Source organism: Orcinus orca, chromosome 8, assembly GCF_937001465.1.
Source record: "Orcinus orca chromosome 8, mOrcOrc1.1, whole genome shotgun sequence".
NCBI classification, from domain to species: domain Eukaryota; kingdom Metazoa; phylum Chordata; class Mammalia; order Artiodactyla; family Delphinidae; genus Orcinus; species Orcinus orca.
This window is the reverse complement of record NC_064566.1, coordinates 23,814,931-23,826,137: the sequence shown is the minus strand read 5'-3', so window position 1 is coordinate 23,826,137 and position 11,207 is coordinate 23,814,931. Positions and strand designations below refer to the sequence as shown.

Sequence of the window (11,207 nt, the reverse complement as noted above, 5' to 3'; positions counted from 1 at the left end):
CACAAAATGAGACCAGGGACTATGTGGGTGACTTCATGCTTGGCTCGCTTGGTACCTGACCTTGGCTCAGTCATTTACAAAATGTAGAGTTTCATACAGATTTACTGGGGGCTTAGAGTGTTGGTCCAAGGTTTAGTAAACAAACAAACAAAAACACCCAACAGCAACACTGTTAAATGTGAGATTATTAAATCTGAGATTTCCTTCCAGTCTTTGGCCAAATGACAGCTTCTCAGTGAGGCATTCACTAAATGCCTGATTGAAAATTGCAGTACCCCATACCCAACTCTCTACCCCTCTGCCTAGCTTTATTTTTTTCAGTAGCAGTGATTTCTGCCTTGTATCATACTATATAATCTGCATATTTATTTGCATATTGACTTCCCCAGGGAGTGTAAGGTCCATGAAGGCATGGAGTTTTGAAGGCTTTGTTTGTTGCTATATGCCCAGAACCTAGAACAGTGCCTGGCCCCTGATCCATGGTCAAGAAGTATTTAATGAGTGAATGAAATTAATTTATTCATATAACGGATTTAGAAAAATATCCAGCACACAGTCAGCGCTCAAGAATGTTAGCGTTTACTATTTTCTTTATAATGTTTAAATTTCAACAAAGTAGAAATAGTTGTTATAAGTCCCTAATATTAAAATAACAGAAAATGGGGGCTTCCCCGGTGGCGCAGTGGTTGAGAGTCCGCCTGCCGATGCAGGGGACACGGGTTCGTGTCCCGGTCCGGAAAGATCCCACGTGCCGCAGAGCGGCTGGACCCGTGAGCCATGGCCGCTGAGCCTATGCGTCCGGAGCCTGTGCTCCGCAACGGGAGAGGCCACAACAGTGAGAGGCCCGCGTACCACAAAAAACAAAAAAACAGAAAATGGGGAGTCTTTTTCATGATTAAAAAAAAATAAGGTCAATGCTCTGTCCCTCATGCTCTCTGATGCTTATAGCTTTAGTTCTTCTGGGTCCAGATCACTTTAATCTTACATTGCCTTGATCTGTGCTGTATATTGTCATCAGGGAAGGCACGTTTCTATGTACATAACTGAACAAAGAAACTCCATAAAGGCAATAATTGCTTTTTTTGGTTATGAGGATTAAGAACGTCAATCAATGAAGCAATAATAGATTTCAATAAGGGGAATGGCTTCAGATTTTGTTTGAAGCAAGCCCTGAGATGCTTGCTAACCTTAGGCATATTAGGAACCAGTTGTTAAAATGGAGCCATGAACTCTATGCTAAATGAACTTGACCCCTTCCTGCTTCTAAGCTTTCTCTTCACTCAGTGTCTTCCTGGTTGCTTAGCGGTTCTCAGGCTCTATGTGAATCCTGCTTCATATACCAAGGGGCTCTTTAGAGGCTTAAAGTGATGCTTTCTTTCACTGTGAACTCCTCCCTCAAAAGCAAACACAGTGAGAAATCAGGTTGTCAAAGCTTCGCCCTCACCCACCCCTTTTAAGAGTTAGCAAACTGATTCACAGATGTGGTCTTTGCCAGGTCGCTCAGAAGTAGGTGGGGACAGGAGGTGAGGTACTTAGGGAGGAGTCCAAAGGCTTTTAACATTGATCGAAAGAAGTTGCCTAACAGGCAACGGGACTATCTGGGAGAGGTTCCTAGTGTGGAGGAAGTGCCCAAGACTCAGGAATGGGGTGGAGAGTATTTTGGCAGGTGACAGCCATTAAGAAGAAAGAACTACTTCTCTGAAGCAGAACTGGGGAAGATGGTCCAGAATGGAGCTGATGAACAGCATCATGGGTCTCCTTGGGACAGGAACCTTGCTGCCTCCCCACATGGTCATTTCATATCAGGCTAATAGGAGTCTCAAGGGTGGAAATGAGGTCAGCCTCTATTTGTCTTGCACTTATTTGTCCTGTTTGGACCCCTGTCAATTTCCTGTAGGCATAGAAGACCTCCTCTGTGGAAACTAAGGCTTCGTCCAGGAATAAGAAGAGACTGTTTTCATCCTAGTGAGGATTACTTTGTAGAGCCAGTGTCCCATTGTGGAGGTAAGGAAGGTGAGAGAAGATGACTCAATTACTCATTCATCTATTTGCATATATTTGCAGGGCACTGGGCTAAGTGCTGGAGATAACAACGACAACAAAATAATGAGTATATGTGTTAGGACTATATAAAGTGCCTTCCTTGATTCGTTATTTAATTGTCACAACAATCCTACAAGGTAGGTACATTGTTCATATTACACAATAGAGAAAATTGAGGCGAGGAGAGGTAAAGTAACTAGCCCAAAGACACGTGTCTAGTGAAGGTAGAAAGAGGATTGAAATCCAAGTCTGTCTGACTTCAGATGCTCTGCTTTAACCACCATAAGGACTTGGGTGGATCTCAACACTCATGTGGTTCACAGCCTAGGGAGAAAGACAGACAAATACACATGTGAGAGATGTGGTAACTGCTAAAGTGTTGATCAATTTCAGCCACAATGCAGTAATTCCCATAGCACAGAAATTACTATCTGAAGCTTTGCATTATAACTAAATACCCTTTATGCCCTCTATAACAGAGGTTCTAAACCTCAGCACTATTGACATTTGGGGCCAGATAATTCTTTGTTGTAGGGGAGTGTCCTGTACACTGTAAGGTGTTTAGCAGAATCCCTGGCTTCGACCCACTAGATGCCAGTAGCACATGCCCCCAGTTGTGACAACCAAAAATGTCTCCAAACATTGCCAAATGTCCCTGGGGGACAAAATTGCCCAAAGCTGAGAATGACTGCTCAGTCAGATTTAAACTTTTAGAGGGCAATATTATGTCTTATTCATCCTTTTATTTCACCCCAACATATACACATTTATAGAACACTCCACCCAATAGCAGTGGAGTACACATTCTTTTAAAGCACCCATGGGACATTCTGTAGGATAGACCATATTCTAAACTATTAAAAGAAGTCTCAGTAAATGTAAAAAATTTGAAATAACCACATGTATGTTTTCTGACCACAATGGAACTAAATTAAAAATCAACAACAGAAAGAAATATTGGAAATTTTCAACTATCTGAAAATTAACACATTCATAAATATCCCATGGTACAAGAAGAAATCACAAAGGAAATTAGGAAATTTCTTGAACTGAAAGAAAATGTAAACAACATATCAAAATTTGTAGTATGCAGCTAAAGCAGTGCTGAAAGGAAAGTTTGTAAACTTAAATGCTTATATTCTAAAGAAAAAAAAATTAAAAATCAATAACCTGACCTTCTATCCCAAGAAACAAAGGAAGGAGAGTAAATAAAATTTACAATAAATAGAAGGAAGAAAAAACAGAGATCAGATTGGAAATCAAAACAAAAAACAAAAGAATTTAATCACACCAAAAGTTAATAATTTGTAAAGATCAACAAAATTAATAAACCTTAAGCTAGGTTAATCAAGAAAAAAGGGACAACAGAAAGGAATAAAATCACGAATAAAATCACTATACTACAATCACTATTAAACCTACAGAAATTAAAATATTATAAGGAAGATTATGAAGAACTTTATGCCAATAAATTGAATAACTTAGAAGAAGTGGACAAATTCTTAGACATATATTATCAAAACTGCCTCAAGAAGCAATACTAAAGTGAAATACTAGCAATGAACAATCCAGAAATGAGATTAAGAAAATAATTCAATACATATAGCTTCAAAAGGGGTAAAATACTTAGGAATAATTTAACATAAGCAGTGAAAGATACTCAAGCCAAAAAATATTTCTGAGAGAAATTAGAGATCTAAATAAACGAAAAGCCATACACTTTTCATAGATTGGAGGATTCAGTATTGTTAGAATAGTAATTCTTCTCAAATTAATTTATTGATTCAAAACAAATCCTACAAAAATCCCAGCAGGCTTGTATGTATAAATTGAGAAACACATCCAAAATTAATATGAAAATGCAAAGAACATAGCATAGCCAAAAGAATTTTGAAAAAAAAGGACTACGTTAGGGGATTTATATTACTTGACTTGAAGACTTACTATAAACCTACAACAATCAAGACATTGCAGTATTGGCATAAGAGCAGACATATAAAACCGTGGAACAGAATAGAGAATCTAGAAATAAATTCATATATTTTTGTTCCATTGATTTTCAACAAAGATTCCAAAGTAATTCAATGGGGGAAAATATAGTCTTTTCAAAAAAAATGAAGCTGAAATAATTGGATATCCATATGAAAAAAATGAACTTAGATTCTGCCTCACTTTACACATAAAATATTAATTAAAAATAGATCGTAGACCTAAACTTTAGAGCTAAAAGCATAAAATTTCTAGAAGAAAACATAGGAAAAGATCTTTCTGACCTTGGGTTAGGCAAATAGTTCTTAGATGTGACATCAAAACCACAATCTATAAAAAGTAAAAACATTTACTAACTGAACTACATCAAAATAAAAAACTTTTGCATTTCAGAAAGCACCATTAAGAAAATAAAAAGACAATCCACAGACTGGAATAAAATTTTGCAAATGATGTATCTTATAATGCAGATATGATCAAAATATATAAAGAACTTTTACACTCAATAATAAGATGACAAACAACCCAATTAAAAATGGCCGATGTACTTGAAAGAGACACTTCATCGAAGAAGATATATGGACTACAATAAGCACAGGAAAAGGTGCTGAACATCATATATCATTAGGGAAAAACAATACCACAAGAAGATATTATTACTTATAGACTGGAATGATAAAAAATTTAAAAGACCAACAATACCAAGACCTGATGAGGAAATGGATCAACTGAAACTCTCATACGTCACTGGTGACAATGCAAAATGGTGTAGTCACTTTGGAAAGCAGTTTAACAATTTCTTAAAAAATTAAACATACTGGGGAGGGTGGGAGGGAGGGAGACGCAAGAGGGAAGAGATATGGGAACGTATGTATATGTATAACTGATTCACTTTGTTATAAAGCAGAAACTAACACACCATTGTAAAGCAATTGTACCCCAATAAAGTTGTTAAAAAAAAAAAGAAAAATTAAACATACGACCCAGCAATTACACTCCTAGGAATTGACCCAAGAGAAATGAAAAAAGAATGTTCACACAATGACTTGCACACAGATGTTTATAGCAGTATTTTTCTTTTCTTAACAAAAATTATATACATTTAAGGTGTACAACATGATGATTTGATAGACGTGCATAGTGAAATGTTTACTACAGTCAAGCTAATTAATGTATCATCTCCTCAGAGTTAATCTTTTTGTACAGTTAATCCTCATGTGTGTGTGATGAGAGAGCTTGAAATCTACTCTCTTATAAAATTTCCAGTATTTAAACAGTATTCTTAACTGTAGTCATCATGTACGTTAGATCTCTAGAGTGATTCATTCAACACAACTGCAATTTTGCACCCTTTGACCACATCTCCTCGTTTCCCCCACCTCTCCACTCCTGGTAACCACTGCTCTACTCTCTGCTTCTATGTTTTTGGCTTTTTTAGATTCCACATATAAGTGAGATCAAGCAGCATTTTACTGTAAGAGCAAAAAACTGGAAACATTTCAGTGCTCATCAACTGGTGCATTGATAAACAAATTGTGTTGTCTTCATACAGTGGAATCCTACTCAGCAATAAAAAAAAGCGTGATACATGCAACAACATGGATATATCTCAAAAATATTATGCTAAGTGAAAGAAGCCAGATACAAAGACTACATATTATGAGTCCACTAATAGGAAATTTCTAGAAAAGGAAAAGTTATAGAGACAGAAAGTCAGTGGTTGCCTGGAGCTGGGGTTGGGAGCAGGGATTAAATGCAAGTAAGTACAAGAGAACTTTTGGTCAATTGAAATATTTTAAACTGGATGTTGGTAGACAATTCTATAAATTTACTAAAATTCATTGGAACATCCACTTACAAAAAATACATTTTACAGTATGTAAATTCTATCTCGGTAAAGGTGTAAAAATGATTCAAATAAGTTCTAAATTAAACAAATTATAATATTTGAGTTCGGGGTTATTATTTTCTCTTTGCCCCCCTTCTGAAAATAAATGTTTTCCCTATTACACTAATTCTATGAGAGAACAGATAGGTCAGAGAACAAGTCTTTGACATGTGTGTTCATGATTTCTGTCTCACCTTTTTACTGCTTATCATTAAGTGGCAAAAACTAAGGGACGTTTCCTTGAAGTTCAATAGCTTGTGTTCTGAGTTTACTTTTAAATCATAAACATGGAAAAACTAATTAAATAATGATATGCTAACCAAATTATACATAATATAGGTGATGTTCCAAGACTACCGAAGTGGCTTTGGACCTGTAAAAAAGTGTTTAAAATGTAACCTCTAATGCAAACAGACTCTGGTGCGAGGTTGCAGGGACCTGCCACTGAGCAGGTACGAGGCTTGAACAAAGGCCTTCATCTCTAGGTTGGTCTATTTCTAGGTGTATTTCAAAGTGTGATCCCTGGACCACCTGCATCAGAGTCACCTGAAGACCAACTCCAGTCTTTAAATCTGTCAATACAAGACAGATTCCAGAGCTTCATGCCAGAAGTCATGAGTCAGCTATTAACTGATTTGTCATCTCTGTTAGGGGTTTAGGAGTAATATCCAGCATCTGCATTTGTAACAAGCCCCTTGGGATATTTTTAATGAACATTAAATTTTAACAACTCTTGACCTAGGTCTTACTTTCATCATTTGTGAAATGAGGGAATTAAACTAGAATTATTTCTGAAATTGTCTTTAACTCTATGAATTTGCGTCTTTTCCTTTTACCCATATCTTTTACCTGTTTTTTTTTTCTTAAGCTCCTAATTTTCCTCTAATCAGATTTTTTAAGTTTCATACATTTACTTGTAAAGGACTATAAGTTCCTCACAATGCATTCATCCTTTATTCTGAGAAGCCCATTTTCTAATCATTGTCAATGCATCAGTCAATCAGTATGTGCTTTCAACCTTTCTAGATGTCTCTCCTCTTATCCACCATTTGGGCGGAAGGATGAGCTTTGTACTTAGCAATCGGTACTTCACCATCCAGCTCCCTCAGCCACCACTTGACGGCAATTCAAGGGGGCCCAGTGTAGGGGTAAAGACTGTGTTTGCTAGGGTGCCGAGCCCGGGTTCAAATCCTGGCTCCCCAAGTACTGGCTCAGACAAGCTCCTTGACTTTTCTATTGATGTTCCTCATCTCAGAAATGGAGATAAGAGTATCCTTACCTCATAGGATTGGATTAATACTTATAAAACACTTAGAATTGTACCTGGCATACAGGAAGGACTATGTAATTGTTTGTTAAATAAACATGCTAGTTTGAATTGGTTTCAGACATAAATTTCCCATGGGACAGTTCTGAGGTGTCAGGTACAGGTATTTGCTTTTGGGTTTCAGTATTTGGGGGTCTTAACCCAGCCAAATAGGAGTCTCAAAGATACGTTCCAAGGAGATCCAGAATTCCATAGTGTGTGTACACGTGTGTGTGCATGTGTGTGTTTGGACGGGGAGGACAGATAGTAAACATGTAAGGTGCAATGAACACCACCTCTCAGACAGTGGTGTTAAGAAGCAAACAAAACGGAGTAATATGATGACCAGGATAATTCTGGTCTTGCTGAGTTGTTCCCTTGTGACTGCCGCTGTCCCATCCTTCCCTGGTCCTACCTTACCCCAGCCTCCTACCCCACCCATCCCAAGTTTGGACAGCCAGGGCCAAACAACTGACACGTGGAGTCCACATCAGCACACTGGATTTAGTCTACTCCTAAGGGTCAAATGGGTCAATTTCCCACATCCTGTGCTTCTCTTTATTTAAAAGCCCAAAATGACTATACCAGTGACAACCTTGTGAAAAATTTTCCATGAGCTTTGGGCTAAAACCTTCCTTTATTTAATTTCACCTTAATTGCATCAGTTAGGCTGCTTTCATGTTTGCTCAACAAACTCTTTTGTTTATTTCACTCAGCTCTGAGCAACAGCTGCCAGATGGAGCCTTTGTTCTGAGGCCCTTTTCTAATAGTTTTCACACCAATCCTATTTGTTTTCCTCAGTGGCAGCTCCTACCCAACCTGAAAAATGTGTGGCCATTAAGCCTCTAAGGGCAAGCTCAGTTGCCAGCTGCCATTTACGCCCCATTCAGTTCCTGGAATGGAAAACTATGTCTTTCTTCTCTCATTTTGAAGGGAGCTATTTTTAGTTGTGTGGGGAAGGATGTCAGAAGCCCTCAGATAAGTTGAATTTTCGTCATAGTCTCACTGTATGACACCCATGCCCAAACACCCAGCCTTTAGCCCTCCCACCCCCAAATCACTTTTGCTCTTTTTTTTTTTTTTTTTTTTGCGGTACGCTGGCCTCTCACTGTTGTGGCCTCTCTCGTTGCGGAGCACAGGCTCCGGACGCGCAGGCTCAGCGGCTGTGGCTCACGGGCCCAGCCGCTCCGCGGCATGTGGGATCCTCCCAGACCGGGGCACGAACCCGTGTCCCCTGCATTGGCAGGCGGACTCTCAACCACTGCGCCACCAGGGAAGCCCGAAGATGCCATCTTGGAGGTGGACCGTCAGCCCCAGATGCCCCAGCTGATGCCAAATGAACAAGAGATGAACCATCCAGCCAAGCCCTTCCACATCCCTTACTGACAAAATTACAGTGGAAACAAAATGATTGGCTTATGCCACTAAGTTTGGGGGTAATTTGTTATATAGCAATGGACAACCAGAAAATTACTTCTTCAGACATCTCATTTAGACCTTTGTGAAGTCCATGCAAGGCTTTGATTCATATTCCTATTCACTGTCCTTGAACCTGCTATTTTCTCTGTCTGAAATACCCTTCCCTCTCCTCTCTGCATGGCTCACTCTTGCTTTTTCCTTGAAAACCCAAGTAGCACTTTATTTGACTAGACTTTTTTTAAACCTTCCTAGTCTGTGTAAAATCATTTCCCTCTAAGACCATTCAACAAATGTTTATTAAGCTCCTCCTATGTGCCGGACACTGAGGATTCAACAGTGAAGCAGGATGTCAGGATGCTCTGTGCTTCCCTCTTATGTCAAGAACTCCGCGTTCTGTTTGAGATGGCTTGTACCTTTGTCTGACAGTGAGCTCCCTCCAGGCAGAGGCACGATGTTTCTCTCTCCACATTCTGAGGATCTAGCACAGAGCCGGCATATAGCAGGTGCTCAATAGATCCCGACCAAACGAGCAAATGAATTGTGATCTTTAGTTGGCATTTGTATGAGCTATTGACTTTAGGTTCGGCTGAGTCAGTTCAAGCTGATTTTTGCCAAGTCCAGCTTCCTCGAGTGGAAACATTATCAAAACGCTGAAATGACAGTGGTGGGAATAAAGGCTAGTAGCAAATTTCCTGATATGGGTATCCTTCAAATGCAAGCCACAAATGCAACAACATTAAGAACCCAATGATAGAAACTCTATAGAATGAGCATTGAGAAATACTTGCCCAGAAATGCACAAGGAAATCTATCCTGAAGGTGAGAGAGGGAAGATTCGGAAGACTAGTACCATTCCTGTCACTCTGCTTGGGAGGTATATCACCGAACCTCTGAACCCAGCCCCTCTGTCTCCTCTGCCCTAGGGTAACAAACAAATAGGAGGATGGGAAGAGCCTAAACTCTGAAAGGTTTTCTGTTTTGTTTGCTCTTGAATACCCCAAGCAGCTGAGCAGGAGAACTAGCTCTGAAAGTCAAAGTCACGTGCTCTCGCCTGAGGGTGGATTCAAAGGAAGTATTTATCAGGATTGAAAAACAAGATCTGCTGTTCTGTGGTTCTGTCTTTTTGTGCTCGTCACTGTTGTGTGCTGAAGAGCCTCCCAGATAGGGTGGCAGCTGTTTGTCAATACGGTGCAGAGGAACGACAAGCAGTTTGCCCATTATCTCAACCAGGGATGATTTTACCTTCTTCACCCCAGGACGTTTGGCAAGGACTGGAGACATTTTTGGTTGTCCCATTGGATGAGGATGGGGGCTACTGGAATCTAGTGGTTGGAGGCCAGGGATGCTACTAAACATCCTATCATGTACTGGACAGCCCCCTCTATAAAATCATCGAGCCCTAATTGTCAGCAGTGCTGAGGCTGAGAAATGCTAGCACTAGTTTCACACTTTAGGGTACACCAGAATCACCCAGAAAGCTTGTTAAAATACAGGTTGCTGATTTGGTAGCTCTGAAGTAGGGCCTGAGAATTTCCATTTCTAACGAATTCCTAGGGGAGACTGATGCTGCTTTTGGGACCACACTTTAAGAATCATTGGCCCAAAACTTCTCTTCCCTGTGTGGCAGGAGCTCAGAGGGGGTGCACAATGGGAAAATCCAAAAAGGAAGCCTCCATGCGGGGGACCTCTCTGACCTCACCTTGGGTCAGTGAACTCCCTACTAGCTCAGTCCAAACACCTACTTTGGGTTGGAACTGAACAAACAATACGTAACACAGCAAAAATAAACAAACAACAACAGCAACATTCCTGAAAGAAAAAGAGCTACCTGAACAGAGGAGGGAAATCAGCCACAACTCGGGTCAAGTTTTTGGCACATTCTGTGGAAGGACTCGAGGAGCAGATAACAATAGCTCCAGTTCTCTGGAAGGGCAGCCAGACCAAAAAAACGTTCGATTAGTAAGTCTTGGCAAATAAAGACAACAAACAGTTTGGCAATAATAAATTAAGGCCATGCTTGGCGGACACCCAGGCTCAATACTGTATGCCTGCCAGGCTTTGTGAAAGGGTGGCTTTGAAGGCTTCTGAAAAGGGTCCATTTCTCAAACAATTCCAGCTTTTGTTTGTGGCCACCCTGTTCTTCTCTTCGCTCCTTTCTTCACTTATCGTGAAGGGCACAAACATGAGAGTTAGGCTTCTGCCCTCCCAAGAGTTTGCCAGTTCACTTCCTTTCTTCCCAAGATGGTACCAGGAGTCCACTGCTCACCACTGCTGTCACCATGGAAGACACCCACGGATGGGACCTAAGGGATAGGAGACTCAAAGAAATGAGCTTTCTAGTTTAAAAACACCATTTCCAAGAAAACAGAAAATGAAGGCTGCTCTCACTTAGAAACACTGTTTCCGTTTTGAATCTGTGTTTAAAGGTGAGGAAATGAAATCATTCAATGAACTTGGTAAACACCTTAAAGCCTTGAAGAATGTAGTGTGGGGTCCACATCCCTTAAGGTTATCTGCATCCTGTAAGATGCTGTTAATGACATTAATGATGATAATGACATT

The 11,207-nt window shown here is 39.9% G+C and overlaps 1 long non-coding RNA gene across 3 annotated transcripts in view; it reads right to left on the bottom strand.

Annotated features, from left to right (window-relative positions):
* Nucleotides 1-601: 601 nt before the first annotated feature.
* The window catches only part of LOC117197675 (uncharacterized), a 51,105-nt gene continuing 40,499 nt past the window's right edge, over nt 602-11,207 (bottom strand). The window contains exons 6-7 of one of the 3 annotated variants that reach the window (XR_007478930.1): nt 10,474-10,948; nt 604-2,367 (exon numbers count right to left, since the gene is read on the bottom strand). This is a non-coding gene — a long non-coding RNA (uncharacterized LOC117197675). Of the gene's footprint in view, nt 2,368-10,473; nt 10,949-11,207 lie in introns of all 3 variants that reach the window. The other 2 variants (XR_004478443.2, XR_004478442.2) reach the window with 2 other exon arrangements.